Consider the following 15,202-nt stretch of genomic DNA (forward strand, 5'->3'; position numbering starts at 1 on the left):
ATAGCAACGGCCAATCAGAGCACTTCATCACACAAGCCCTCTCTGCCTGCCGAGAGAATGTGATTCTTTCACACCGGAGCTTGTTCAATATGGCTGTAGACCAATAGTGTGTGTGTTGTGGATGCTGTTAATTAGCTGACCTGTCTAGTCTAGTGGAAAGTTAAACTGTGTTTCACTGTAATAAGCTGTCAATCCTTTTGTGTGTTTTCTTCTGCTTTGTGGTTTACAATCTTCACACGACCCACAGTTATTAGCGTGGGCTTCTAAGAGAGATATCAAACACATCTGCGTAGACTAATTAGGGAACATCTTTGAAAGAGTGCAGGTTTTGTTTTAATAAAGAAATGCACTGTTAAAAACATCATTAGAGGTTATTATGTGCTTATAAGCGTTCTTAATGAGTGTTGTTGTCGTCTTGTTTTACAGTTTAATTTAGTAAAAATCTCTAAAACGAGATCATTTACTTGAAGCAACACTGTATAATGACATGCATGAATATAATATATTTACTGCACTCATGGATTTTTGGACTTCTTGTTCATACTTTAAAAAAGTTTCCAAACTGACAGTACAGTACAAAAACACTAGTGTTAAAGATACATTCTCTGAAAACAAGTCGCTATATCTTAAACAGTGTTGCTTCTCAAGAAATGTGATCTTTTTTTAAGGAATTTTTGATATTGTACTTGGAAAAACAAACACAAAATCACTTAAAACTCATTAAGATCTCAGTTTATGAATTTCTTTCACGTGAGAAACTCAGAATGAGACATTTTGCTGAATGTCCAAGCTGTTCTTTTCCATACAATAAAAATGAACAGGAATGGACTTCGTCAAGCCCAAAATATGACCAAAAAAAGGCTTGGTTTGTGTGAGGAACAGACTGAAATTGAAGTCATTGTTAATTCATTATTGAATATATTTCCCTCCCCTCTAGTTCTCGAATCTCATCTGCGTTTGTCTCAAATATGGCATTTTAGAGTCGTTTCATGCCAGTGTTGTTTTAGCATTAAAGGCCTATTTACTATTTTTAATTGACTTTTTAGTTTATATATTCAGTTTTTTCTGATTTAAGTTTTTTTTAGATACACAAAATATTCACATATAAAATTATTGTAAGTATATAAATACAAATGTAAACAAAATAAATGATGGTGATCTAATTATCTAAATAAATTAATATATATTATAGCATTTTTAAACATTTTGGTTATATTTCATATATATATATATATATATATATGTGTGTGTGTGCGTGTGTGTGTGTGTGTGTGTGTGTGTGTGTGTGTGTGTGTGTGTGTGTGTGTATATATATATATATATATATATATATATATATATATATATATATATATATATATATATATATATATATATATACTAAAACTGAAATATAAATAAAAAAAAAAAACAATTTCTACACACATTTTTTATTCCAGTTTAAGTACTAGTTTTAATACTTTTTTCATCCAATGTTTATATTTTATGTATAAATGTAACAATCTTTGGAACTGTGTGGACACTGTATGCTGTACTCTGTTGTGTTTCATCAAAGCAAGTGAGTCAAACTGGTTTGGAAGAACATGAGGGTGAGTAAGTTATGAATTTCAACTTACTCATTATGAACTATTTCTGAACTATTCATACAGTTTAGTTCTTTTCCTTTAAAACACAGAGGGGTGTTAATATGCAGCCACAAATTGACAGAATCCCTGTTAGATGTTGTGCGTCTCACAGCGGTAAGACAGTCAAAGCTCCTTTTCATTAAGCAAGCAGCTCAGATGTTCAAACACAAGGTTTGTTGATGTTTGTGTATCCGTGTGTGTCTTTACCCGTTGTATATGTAGTGCACTACTTATAGCTGAAGATCTCAGGGCCAATGACCCGGACAGCAGTAGAACGAGTACTACTCAGCAAAAATTAGGCATCCAAATTAGGTTTTCACACCTGGATTGGAAAAAGTAATTTCACTGAAATGAGGTTAAGAGAACCATGGGTACGGCAGAAATCGAGGGTTGTGCACCTTTCACACATTTTCTTCTGAAGCATGTCAGCAGATTTAATTTTTTATGTTAGAATCAGTCAATAATTGATAGAGATGTTTACAGGAGACCACGACTAAAGTTACTGGTACAAAAAAAGAGAATTTTCTTTACTTTCTTAGTACTGTATATTCTGAACACAATTATTTTTAATGAAACGGTGGCATTCAGTATAAGGGATCATGTGCAGTTAGATGATCATTATCGCAAAATAAACCCACAACTCTGATGGGAAGTGGAGCATACATAATGAAGACTTTAACTAACTAACTCATAACCTTTTGTTTAATTGCACTCAAAAATATTGTCTACTATCTGCTGTTATGCACTTCCTCTTCTTATTATTGAAGTTTGGTCTAGTAGCATGTCTGATATTGTTTTCTATCTTGGATGAATCAGTTCTGCTTGTATTCTTCTCATTTGTAACTAAGTCAGTTTGTATAAAAGCTTCAGCTATATGAATAAATATAAATGTAAATGATGTTTTATGAGGCCCTATGTTACTTAGCAGTTCAAATTAAGTTTAATTGATAAGATTTGTATAAACATTTAAAGCTACTTTAAAATATAAGTGTAACGTGGAGAAGTGTGACAACAGAGTTGGGGATCCAAATGAAAAAACTTTATTCACAGACGTGGTCAAAACAGACGGGGTCAAACACCAGCAAACAGTACAATCCAGGCAGAGGCAAAAGAGTATTCCAATAAACAAGTGAGGGTCGGGGCAGGCGGCAATCAAATAAGAAATTAGGAACAGTCCAAAGATCAAAACACAGGGAAAAAAAGGAAACACGGAACGGAAACTCAAAAACTGCCCCAAAGAGTGGGTGAGAGCAGCTTATATACTAGACAAAGGGGAACACGTCAAAACCAACCAATGAGAACAAGACACATGCAACCAGGGAACCAATCAGAACATGACACATGCAAACTAGGAACCAATCAGAAGAAAACACACAGATAGGGGTAGCACATGACATGAACACATGAGGGGCAAGGGAAACATGGGAAATGAAGTCCAGGAAACAATACCAAGAGTCCGGGGTGGAGTGCATGCTAATAGAGTTCATGGGCACTTCAGCTGTTGATCGTAATATAGAGTCCAGGAGGGAGGCGGAACGGGGGAGGGATGGAGGGCCAGGTCCATGTGGAAGTGGAGCAACAGGGGACGGAGGCAGAGCAGGGTGCCAAGATTTTTCAAGGTTTTTCAAGATGGCACCTCTGTGTTTGGAAGCCGTCCAGGTCGCTCCGATTAGATTGTGCTTTTATTTACTTTTTTACTTACTTATACTTTCTCTTTTTACACATTTAACGTCGACACTGATCACTTATGACAAAGACATTGACATTGGAAACCGCTACACTAACCTGTTCCAGGACACCTTATCCATGAATACATCGTGGCCACTCGAGATTCTTCGGAATGCGGAGATGAACAATGGCCACTCAAATAACCCCCTGAGGCGACGGATCAAGAAACACCGCGGGAAACGTGCTGGGATTCGCGACAGACTCAGGAAAAGGGCTCATAATCCTCCTCTTCCGAGCATTCTGCTCACAAATGTCCAATCCTTGGAGAATAAGATGGACGATCTTAGAGCCAGGATAAGTTTCCAGCGGGACTGTAACATCCTTTGTTTGTCTGAAACATGGCTTACGCCCTCGGTCCCGGACACTGCTGTAATGCCGAGTGATAACTTTTCTGTTTTACAGATGGACAGAACAGCAGAGGCCGGTAAATCCAGCGGCGGGGGAGTGTGTTTCTTGATTAATTTTCTGTTGTGTTCCTGCTCGCCTCATCTGGAACATCTTTCCATTATTTGCCGGCCATTTTATCTGTCCCGGGAGTTTTCATCGATCATTGTTACTGCTGTTTACATTCCACCACAGGCAGACATTTACATTTACATTTATTCATTTAGCTGACGCTTTTATCCAAAGCGACTTACAATTGCTATATATGTCAGAGGTCGCACACCTCTGGAGCAACTCGGGGTTAAGTGTCTTGCTCAGGGACACATTGGTATGTGTCTTATCCACTGCGCCATCACCATCCTAATAGTGAAGCTTAGACACCGGCTTGGCTTTGTCTAAGCTTCACAATGTGCTCAGCGGCTACATTAACAAGCATCCTGACGCTGCCTTTATCATCGCGGGAGACTTTAACAAAGCTAGCCTCAGGCAGGTCATGACGAACTTTTATCAACACATATCCTGTCCAACTAGAGGACCAAATACACTGGATCATTGCTACTCTTAGTTTAAGAATGCCTACAAAGCCCGCTCACTACCGGCTTTTAGCAAATCGGACCATGCGGCCATTTTTCTCACACCAGAATATAAACAAAGGTTCGTTCAGGATCCCCCGGTGCAGAGAGTAGTGCTGGTCCTCCTACTCAGAGGCTATGCTACAGGCGGCTCATGATGACGTCGACTGGGACATGTTCCGGGCGAGTTCATCTGACATCAGCGAGTTCACGGATGTAGCATTAAGCTTTGTAAACACGCTAACCGAGCAAGCTACTGAAACAATAAGGACCTTCTCTAATCAGAAACCGGGTGGACAGAACAATCCGTGCTGCGGTTATCAAACGCACTGCCGCTTACAATGAGGCTCTTTTGACCGGGAATATGAGCGAGTACAAAGCACCGTGCTATGCTCTCCGATGCGCAGTAAGAGCCGCCAAACTCAGATACAGAGAAAAAACTTAGTCTCATTTCCAGATCAAGGACTCTCGACGCATGTGGCAGGGACTGAGGACCATCTGTGCCTTTGGAAACAAATCCTCCGCAGAGGTGAGAGCAGATCCGTTGCTGGCCGATGAGTTAAACATCTTCTACAACCTATTCGATTGCAACGGCGGCAGCGTGACTCTGCCGACCAGCGCATCAGGAAGCAGCAGGCAGAGCAGCGATAATCATGTAATCACCGTGTTGGAGGACGAGGTTCGGAGGGTGCTAAACAAAGTGAACCACAGGAAAGCAGCCGGACCTGTTGGGATAACTGGCCGTGTTCTGAGATCCTGCGCTGATCAGCTCACTGGTTTGTTCACTTCCATCTTTAATGAGTCCCTTGCTACCTCCGTGGTTCCCACCTCATTTAAAAAAATCTGTCATTATCCCTGTGCCAAAGAACAATAAATCCTCTTGCCTGAATGACTATCGTCCAGTTGCCCTCACACCAATAGTCATGAAGGTTTTTGAGAGACTTGTAAAGAGCCACATTTGCTCCTCCATACCTGTTACTTTGGACCCTCTTCAGTTTGCCTATCTATAATAGATCTACTGACGATGCCATCTCTCACGTCCTCCACTCTTCCCTCACACGCATAGACAGCAACAATGGGAATTATGTAAGGTTGCTATTCATTGACTATAACTCAGCTTTCAATACTATAGTCCCCATCAAGCTAGCTTCTAAACTCACAGACCTCGGCCTAAACTCTTCACTCTGCGACTGGATTCAAGACTTGAAAGTTGGCCAGTTCACCTCAAACTCCATCACTCTGAACGTAGGAGCCCCACAGGGCTGTGTCCTGAGTCCCCTGCTCTACTCTCTCTACACGCATAACTGCGTGTCCTCTCACAGCTCCACATCTATTATCAAATTCGCTGATGATACTGTGGTTCTGGGCCTCATTTCCAACAATGATGAGACCGCATACTTGGATGAGGTAGAGAGACTCACATCATGGTGCCAGGACAACTGTCTCTCTCTGAATGTGAGAAAAACTAAAGAGCTGATCATGGACTTTAGGATGAGACAGCAGTAGCCCTACACTACTCTTATAATCAGTGGGACCCCTGTGGAGAGGGTGAGTAGCTTCAAGTACCTCGGTGTAAACATCTCCGAGAACCTGACTTGGACTACACACATCCAAACACAGGTTAAGAAAGTCAAAGACTGTACCATCTGCGACAGCTGAGGAAATTCAGGGTCTCACCAGAAATCCTGAAAACTTTCTATTCAGGGACCCTAGAAAGTGTATTGACTCAGTGCATCTCAGTGTGGTATGGAAACAGCTCCAATCAGGACTGCAAAGTACTACAGAGAGTTGTGCGCTTAGCTGAGCGCATCTCAGGGTCTGCTCTCCCCTCTATGCAGGACATCTACCTCAAATGCTGCAAAAGTAGAGCTGTCAAAATCATCAAGGACTCAAATCACCCTGGTAACCGTCTATTCACTTTGCTACCATCTGGTAAGCGCTTCCGTAGTCTGATGGCAAAAACTGAGAGACTTAGGAGGCGCTTCTTCCCCCAGGCCATCAGGCTCCTAAACTCTAACTCTGTGTCATAACATCACATGACTCCATGTAAATATCACTAATATCAATAAGTTATTCATAATTTTTTCTACCTCGTATTGCTGCTATGTGAATACCCTGTACAACTTTTTTGCACATTCTTTTTGCACATTACTGGTTATATTATTATTTAAGTCAACAACATACTGACCTGCACATTTATATTTATATTTTTTATCTTTTATTTTATTTTATTCTTTTTATTTTTTCTACTTTGCTTTTTTAATATTTATGTGCATTCAGTGTTTTGTATTCTATATAATTGCACTGTCCTTGGAGCGGCCCTGACTTACATTTCACATAAGATCTCCATGGTGGAGCAGACGACCACCACAGCAGAGCAAAGATCCCCACGGCGGAGCAGATGACCACCACAGCAGAGAAGATGTCCAACAACGTAGGGCTAACGAGGCAGGTGACCACCAAGGTGGATCAGGCAGGACTGGAACAGAAAGCACAGAGAGGTTAACAATGGCCTCTGCGGCCGAGACAGGACAGACTGAGAGGTCACAGACTGTCTCCTTGACCATAACAGGACAGGCAGAGGGTTCAGAAGTGGATGCTGCTGACTTTGGAGGTTCTGCAGCGGGAGCTGCCACCTCGGGAGGAGCTAGAGCAGGCTCAGACAACTTGAGAGGTTCTGCAGCAGGAGCTGCCACCTCAGGAGGAGCTAGAGCAGGCTCAGACGACTTCAAAGGTTCTGCAGTGGGAGCTGCCACCTCGGGAGGAGCTAGAGCAGGCTCAGACGACTTCAAAGGTTCTGCAGTGGGAGCTGCCACCTCGGGAGGAGCTAGAGCAGGCTCAGACGACTTCAAAGGTTCTGCAGCAGGAGCTGCCACCTCAGGAACAGGAGCGGGCTCAGGAGCGGATTCATGGACTGGAGTGGGAACAGAGTAATGTGTAGCCCAAACACACAGAATGGCGACCACCATTACAGGGAGCACTGAAGAAAAGGGAACAGTCTCTGTGATAAGTGTTGAGGCCCTTGGAATGCCAGCTGCTCTGGCTGAAACCAGTGGTGGGTCTGCCAAACTTGAAATCAGCCTCAAACGCCTGTGGAATACCTTGATGTCTTCAAACGCAACATCCACAATGCTCGGAAATACAGGAGTGGTATCCGTGATGGCTGAATACTTTGGCTTGATATCCATAATGGCTAAAGGCTCTGGTGTGTTCACTACTGTGTGTACACTTGGATGGGTTAAATGCAGAGCACAAATTCCGAGTATGAGTCACCATACTTGGTCACACACCACTTCCCCCCTATCCCCTTAAGGGCAGTCGTGGCCTAATGGATAGAGAGTTGGACTTGTAACCCGAAGGTCGTGGGTTCGAATATTGGGGACCGGCAGGGACTGTAGGTGGGGTAGTGAATAACCAACACTCTCTCCACCCTCAATACCACGACTGAGGTGAGACCCTTGAGCAAGGCACCGAACCCCCAACTGCTCCCCGGGTGCCGCAGCAATGGCTGCCCACTGCTCCGGGTGCAAGTTCACTACTGTGGATGGGTTAAATGCAGATCACAAATTCCCTTTCCCTGAACACTCTAACAGCACAATATTTTTTAGTTCTATAAGCCACATTTTGTTAGCCGGGAATGTGGGTTCATACCAAATTTTAAAGATTACCTTCTTGGCTACAGTTAGTGCGGTGTGAAGCATTCTACGTTGGTAAACGTTCAAATTAAGATCAGAATCATCCTTCAGCAAACAAATAATGGGATGTTTAGGAATAAGCCTATCGCAAAATATCCCAAAATTTACTGATAAGTGGACAGTCAAAGAACATATGTATATAGGTCCCCACCGTATTTGAATTACACAATGTACATAAAGGAGTAGGCAAGCGCTTCATCCTGTGTAACACATATGGTGTTGCATAGCATGTGAATCAGTTTAAAGTGTATAAGTTGATGGGCAGGATTCTTGTACATCGCAGGAATACTTTCCCGTATCCAGTCCCAGTTAGGCTAGTTCCTTTTCCCATATTGTAGTGATGGGAAGTGCACCGGAGCCATGATTGAGCAGTTTGTTATAAATAAACGAGACTGCTCCACGTGTCTGAGAAAAATTCACACAGTCCATCATTGGATGAATGTCCAGGTTACAGTTCCACGGTACTCCATATGCACGCATTGCACTTCTCAACCTTAAATACAGAAAGTAGGAATATCCAGGAAGATTGTAATATTCTTTCAAATCCTGAAAGGACCTTAGGCCCTGATTATTAAAAATATCCCCCAGAACAAATACACCTTGATCAGACCACGGCTTAAAGACAAAGGGCTTTTTCCCTAATTGTATATTATGATTATTCCATTTTGGGGACTCTTTTGTAAATTTGCTAGGGCATCCAATGAATTTACAAACATTATACCACATTTTAAGAGAGTTACCCACAATTTTGTTATCAAACTTTAGGGCTTTCTTAGATAAACCAATAAATAACATATCTTGTAGTCGATGAGAATGCACTGCGCATGCTTCTATGTTATGCCAAGCAATCTCAGAGTTTACCTCCAATCAAGTCTTAATGGAGCGCAGCCGACATGCCCAAAAATATAGTTGAATGTTAGGAAATGCCAAACCTCCTTTGGCAGGACTTTTCTGTAAGGTATTAAGTTTAATTCTTGGACTTTTGTTGTTCCAAATGAATTTAATTATAATGGAGTTCATTTCTTTGAAAAAAGTTTTATAAGGAGAAAGAGGAATCATGGAGAATACAAATAAAAGCCTAGGAAGAACATTCATTTTAATGATTGCAATCCTACCTTGCAAAGAAAGTAGTAATGCGTCCCATCTCTCTAGATCTTGTGTAATATTATTGAGTAAGGAACTATAATTTTGCTTGACCACAGCCTGAAGTGAGGGAAGAATCTGAATTCAAAAGTATTTGAATGCATTACTAACTGGGATTAAGGAGGACACAGATGCAGTATCACACAGCATGGACAGAGGCATTAGTACTGATTTCTCCCAATTAATTTTATAACCACTTACTTTACTAAAATCGTTGAATATTTTAAGACATTGAGAAATAGAGGTAGAAATGTTAGACAAATACAGTAAAATATCATCAGCGAAAAGACAAATGTGGTGTTTAAAGTTATCTATAGTGATAGGGGAAATTATATGGTCCTGACAAATTGCTTGTGCCAGAGGCTCTAACGAGAGGGCAAACAGCAGTGGTGACAGGGGGCAGCCCTGTCTTGTGCCTCTGCCCAGCAGAAAAGCACTTGAGCAACTCATCCCGGTCAACACCCGTGCAAAAGAATTTGTATAGAGAGCTCATACCATATGTATGAAATGGGGACCAAAGCCAAAACACTTCAAAACTGACCAAAGATACGTCCACTCGACCCGATCAAAGGCTTTCTCTGCATCTAACAAGAGAATAGCATGTTGATCATCAGTCGGATTGGGTGCGTCTATAATATTCAAAAGATGTCGGACATTATCCATAGCACAGCGTCCTTTAAGAAATCATGTCTGATCATAAGAGATTTGAGAGCCAGCAACTTGATCTAACCGATGGCCTCGAACTTTAGCATAAACCTTAGTGTCCGTGCAGATTAATGAAATCGGCCTATAACTAGAGCAACAGAGAGGGTCAGAGAATCAGAGAAATAAGGGCAGTGTTCTGATCTCTGTGAAAACAACCGGTCTCTATTGCAAAATTTAAGGAATTAAGAAGGAGTGGTCCAAGCATATCCCATAACACCAAATACAACTCTGGGGGTAGACCATCCAGGCCGGGGGCCTTACCTTTATTCATCGACTCTAGAGCTTCTTTTAATTCACTTAGTTCAATTGGAGAGTCAAGAAAATTGCGTTGCTCGTCACTTAGGTGAGGGAGATTTAATTTTGATATGAATTAAATTCTCTGTTGATCCTCCAAACCCACCTCGGAACTGTAAAGATGCTCATAAATGTTCTTAAATAAAGCATTCACCTCATCTGGGGCAGTATGAAGGATGCCCATACTATCCTTAATGGCTGTTATTGACGACATTGCGTCATTGTGTTTCAGCCTTAGCGCCAGCAATCTAGTGGGCCGTTCTCCATTAAAATAGTAATTTTGTTTAGTGCGATGGATAATAGATTCCGCCCTTTTTAGTACGATTGCCTTACAGTCAGATCTTAAATTACCTAAAATCCTACTCTTCTGTTCTGAAAAAGTTTCTGGTCACACTTTATTTTAATAGTCCACTTTAGACATTCTACTAACTAATAATTAACTACACGTCAACTACATGTCAACTAATTCTCATTAATTTGCAACTACATGTCTACTAACTCTCAGAGTAGACTGTTTGGGTAGGTTTAGGGTTAGTATAATAAGTTGACATATACTTGCAAAGTTTCTAATAGTCAGTATGTTGTATGTTGTGGACCCATCAAAATAAAGTGTTAGAAGATATTAAGCAGATAGTCAACTAATACTCTAATGACACGATAAGATCATTCAGAGCCTGTGAAGCCTGATCACCATATACCGTGGAAAGAGACTTATCAATCGAAGGATTAACGACTGCATTAGTATCCATACCCACAACCAGGCTGTAGTCAGCAAAACTGAGTAGGAACCTAGTAAGAGAAGGGAAAAATCTACATCAAATTCATTGGGAGCATAAACTGAAACAAAAACTATTTTTAAATTATTCTATGATCCCAAAACATATGTAATCCACCCATGTTCATCACCTCCCGATTTCTCTGTTAAGAATGGAAATCTTCTGTTTTGAAGTATGATAACTCTGAGATGAGGAGGCTATGATTTTTAAATGCCTGTTTTGACACCGAGTAACATCTGAGGCCCTAAAATGGGATTCTTGAATAAGAGCTATGTCGGCTCGCTTACGATGCAAGTAATCTAGGCATTTTGTTCTCTTTACAGGGGAGTTCAAACCATTGACATTCCACAATATCACATTGAAGTCCTTCATCCTAACAGTACAGCAGAAAATAAACACTTGCGGCAGATGAAACCATAGTTACCATACATGTAAACAAAAATGTCACCCCACAAAATCACAAGATTAATAGTATAATCGAATACGGCAAACCCTGGTATTAACAACGTAATGGTCAAACAAACCAAAGAACATAAGAACAAAATACAAATGGCAGCAAGCAGAGAGATAAAACACACTCTCTTACCTGCCTGGAAAATAAAAGGGCTAAGTTTAGTCGTTGGGGGTTCCTGCTGTCAGGGTAGATTCCATCCGCGTGTCGGTATCCAGGGATGAGACGAATCTCTCGAGGTCTACGAGGGTCTTGAAAAGAATCTGCTCGCAGCCGTTTATCACTTTAACTACCGCTGGGTATAACAGGAACGACTCGATGCCCAACTGTTGAAGGCTTTTCCTTCTTTCCGACATAGCTTTCCTTTTTTGAGACATGCCCTTGCTGAAATCTGGGAAGAGCCACAATTTGGCCCCTTCATAGCTCAGGGATGGTGAATTTCTGGCTTCCTTCAGGATCGCTTGACTGTTGTTGTAACGGAGGAGCTTGAAGATCAAGGTACATGCTTTCTTCCTGGTGAAATCTTCGTTCGCGTACAGGTGATGTGCGCGTTCAATTTCAATCACCTTCCCTTGTAAGGCCGGTAGCCACTTTGGAATTTGGGTCTGAAAAAACTGGATTGCGTTGCCACCTTCAGGTAGACTTAGCAACCTTAGGTTGTTTTGTTTGGACTTGTCTTCATAAAGCCATAGCTTCTCCTGCACCTCTTCCAAGCGAGACATGTTAGCGATCAAATCCTTTTTGATATCGTGCACCGTGGTTTGCATGTAGTCAAATCTGTGGCCGAATGCTTTTACATCTTTTTCCAAGGAATCAAGTAGCATAGAAATCATTGAAATTTCCTCACGAAAGATCGCAGACATGCTTAACTTTATGGCGCTCAATTGCTTTTCTAGCATCTCAGCAATGGCGTCATGAAGGCGCCACGTTTTGGAAGGTGAATATGGCAATTCCCATTTGGATGCCATCTCGGATGCCTCTTAAACAAAAAAGTGACTCAAAAACACTTAGCAGGGATAGTTCATAGGGGAAAGGGACATATGAAGCGGAGCGCCGAAACACTAAGCAGCCATCACCACTCACTGCGCATACACATCCTCATTTTTACTGCATTTTTGATCCAGTAAAAACATTTATTACACAATTATTCTAAACTTTTGACCAGTAGAATTATAATTATATAACTGGATTATAATTATACAAGGAATAATAACTGCACAAAAAACATTACAGAAACAAAACATTCTACCCATGGGTGATATTTAACTCTTGAATTGGAAAAAAGCACAAAAATGTTTCTCAAAAAAAAAAAAAAAAAAACTTTACGGATATAGATATCAAAACAATGTCCTACCTTATTGCTCAGTTAATACAGTACAGTCAAGAATAACTTACAGAGGTCGCCAGCGTTTACTAAACTGTGGTCTCATTTTGATTCTTGCTGCTGATTTAAATGGTGATGCTTCCCGTTTTAAGTGTCTGTTGATGACCTTTCATTTTTATTCATCTGTGGAAGCTTGGCCAGGCCCAGTTCCAGAATTGAATCACTGACGGCGCTCTCACATATATTTTTGTCCTGTCCATTGCTATGGTTCTCTCTGTATCAATTACTGCTATTTCGAAGTGAATCCAGCATAAATATGCAGCTGTCATTTACAGAGTTTAAGCCGTCACTCATCTTAGTTCATCGTGATCTCACAATGTTCCGTTATAATGAATGAATCTTTACAATGCACAATAAATCTCATTTACATTGTGTCTACCAACTAAAACGCCTCTGATTGGTTATTGCATTGAAGAAATCAACTGATATGTCTATGATTGGTTGCCTTGCTCAATGCTGCAAAAACACATGGTAAATAGTTTTTTATTTGATGCTCTCTCACAGATAGTTTGCTAGATCACCCCCCAATGTTGCCCCTGATTCCACCTTACACGCTACCTCAAATATCACTATTATTATTATGATTTTGAATGGATAAAATTGATATTAGAAACTAGGATTGTTTACACATGCCGACAGGTTTTTTAACTTGATCGTTTATCAGCTTTGATGATAATGATAGCAGTAGTGAACCGTTAAAATTCGTGGCCCTGTTGAAGCCGTCAAATGCCTCTGTGCAGTCAGGACTGACAGGGTGATAGTATCACATGATGCTCCTCTGTGATGGAAACTGCTGGAACACATCAAACAACATCAAACAAGCCTGCGTTTGCCTCATAACCTTTTAGTTCGGTGAGCGGTACAAATAAGTTTTATATGCTGAAGTTCACTGTTTCTTTCCCTCTTAATATCATCATTTAATGGAAAGACTTTGTTTGTGGACATAAAAGCAGCAGTGAGGATCTGATGGTGAGCTCTTTCTCTAAAAGATTAAAGCTACAAACTTTAAAACCAACCAGTGACCCTTAATTGGTTCAGGCACTTGTAATCAGCTGATTCTGATTATGCTTATTAGATTAATTGGTCTGAAATACCACCACAAATTCGTCTTTGATTTTATAGTGTGGTGATCAGACACTTTGAGGGCCGCTGACGGTGGCAAAAGAAGAAACAGTAACCGCATTATAGTGTGATACAGCATATTTAAACCCATGCAAACCTAATTTATCTTTTGAATCTTTTACATTTATTGTGAGTTTTGCTGAAAGTACAGAATGTGTGAATATGTTTCCTTTTTGAAAGGTCTTTATGAGAATGGGATGCTGTTAGACCGAACACAGTATGTATACTATGCATATTACATGTAATTTAATGTTTAATAACGTTCTGTGGTTGAAATATTTTTTTATTAACTTTTGAAGATTAAAATATCCAACTACAGTGACATATTTTAACACCTTTTGAATAATTTGACAATGTTACAGCTTGATTGCCAATGATGCAACTGTTCACGATAATTAATTGCCTTGATGTTTTTTAGTTTTCTTCATATATCATGCCTCAAATCATGCTCTTCAGAGACACTGTTGTCTCCTTGATAACCAAGATGGAAATTAATATGGAAAAAATTGAAACGTTTTTTTTTATTACTGTTATTGAAATGTACAGTTTTGCATGTTTCCCACTCTTTTAAAGTTTATTAAATCTTTCACTGCCTGTTTTGTTTACAGAGACCCTACTGGTCAAAAGGTTATAATAATAGTTTTTTAAAATGTAGCAAAAAATAATATTGTAAAATGTATATATATACACTCACCTAAAGGATTATTAGGAACACCATACTAATACTGTGTTTGACCCCATTTCGCCTTCAGAACTGCCTTAATTCTACGTGGCATTGATTCAACAAGGTGCTGAAAGCATTCTTTAGAAATGTTGGCCCATATTGATAGGATAGCATCTTGCAGTTGATGGAGATTTGTGGGATGCACATCCAGGGCACGAAGCTCCCGTTCCACCACATCCCAAAGATGCTCCATTGGGTTGAGATCTGGTGACTGTGAGGGCCATTTTAGTACAGTGAACTCATTGCCATGTTCAAGAAACCAATTTGAAATGATTTGAGCTTTGTGACATGGTGCATTATCCTGCTGGAAGTAGCCATCAGAGGATGGGTACATGGTGGTCATAAAGGGATGGACATGGTAAGAAACAATGCTCAGGTAGGCCGTGGCATTTAAACGATGCCCAATTGGCACTAAGGGGCCTAAAGTGTGCCAAGAAAACATCCCCCACACCATTACACCACCACCACCAGCCTGCACAGTGGTAACAAGGCATGATGGATCCATGTTCTCATTCTGTTTACGCCAAATTCTGACTCTACCATCTGAATGTCTCAACAGAAATCGAGACTCATCAGACCAGGCAACATTTTTCCAGTCT

Source organism: Barbus barbus (genome assembly GCF_936440315.1).
Source record: "Barbus barbus genome assembly, chromosome: 37".
In the NCBI taxonomy this organism is placed as follows: domain Eukaryota; kingdom Metazoa; phylum Chordata; class Actinopteri; order Cypriniformes; family Cyprinidae; genus Barbus; species Barbus barbus.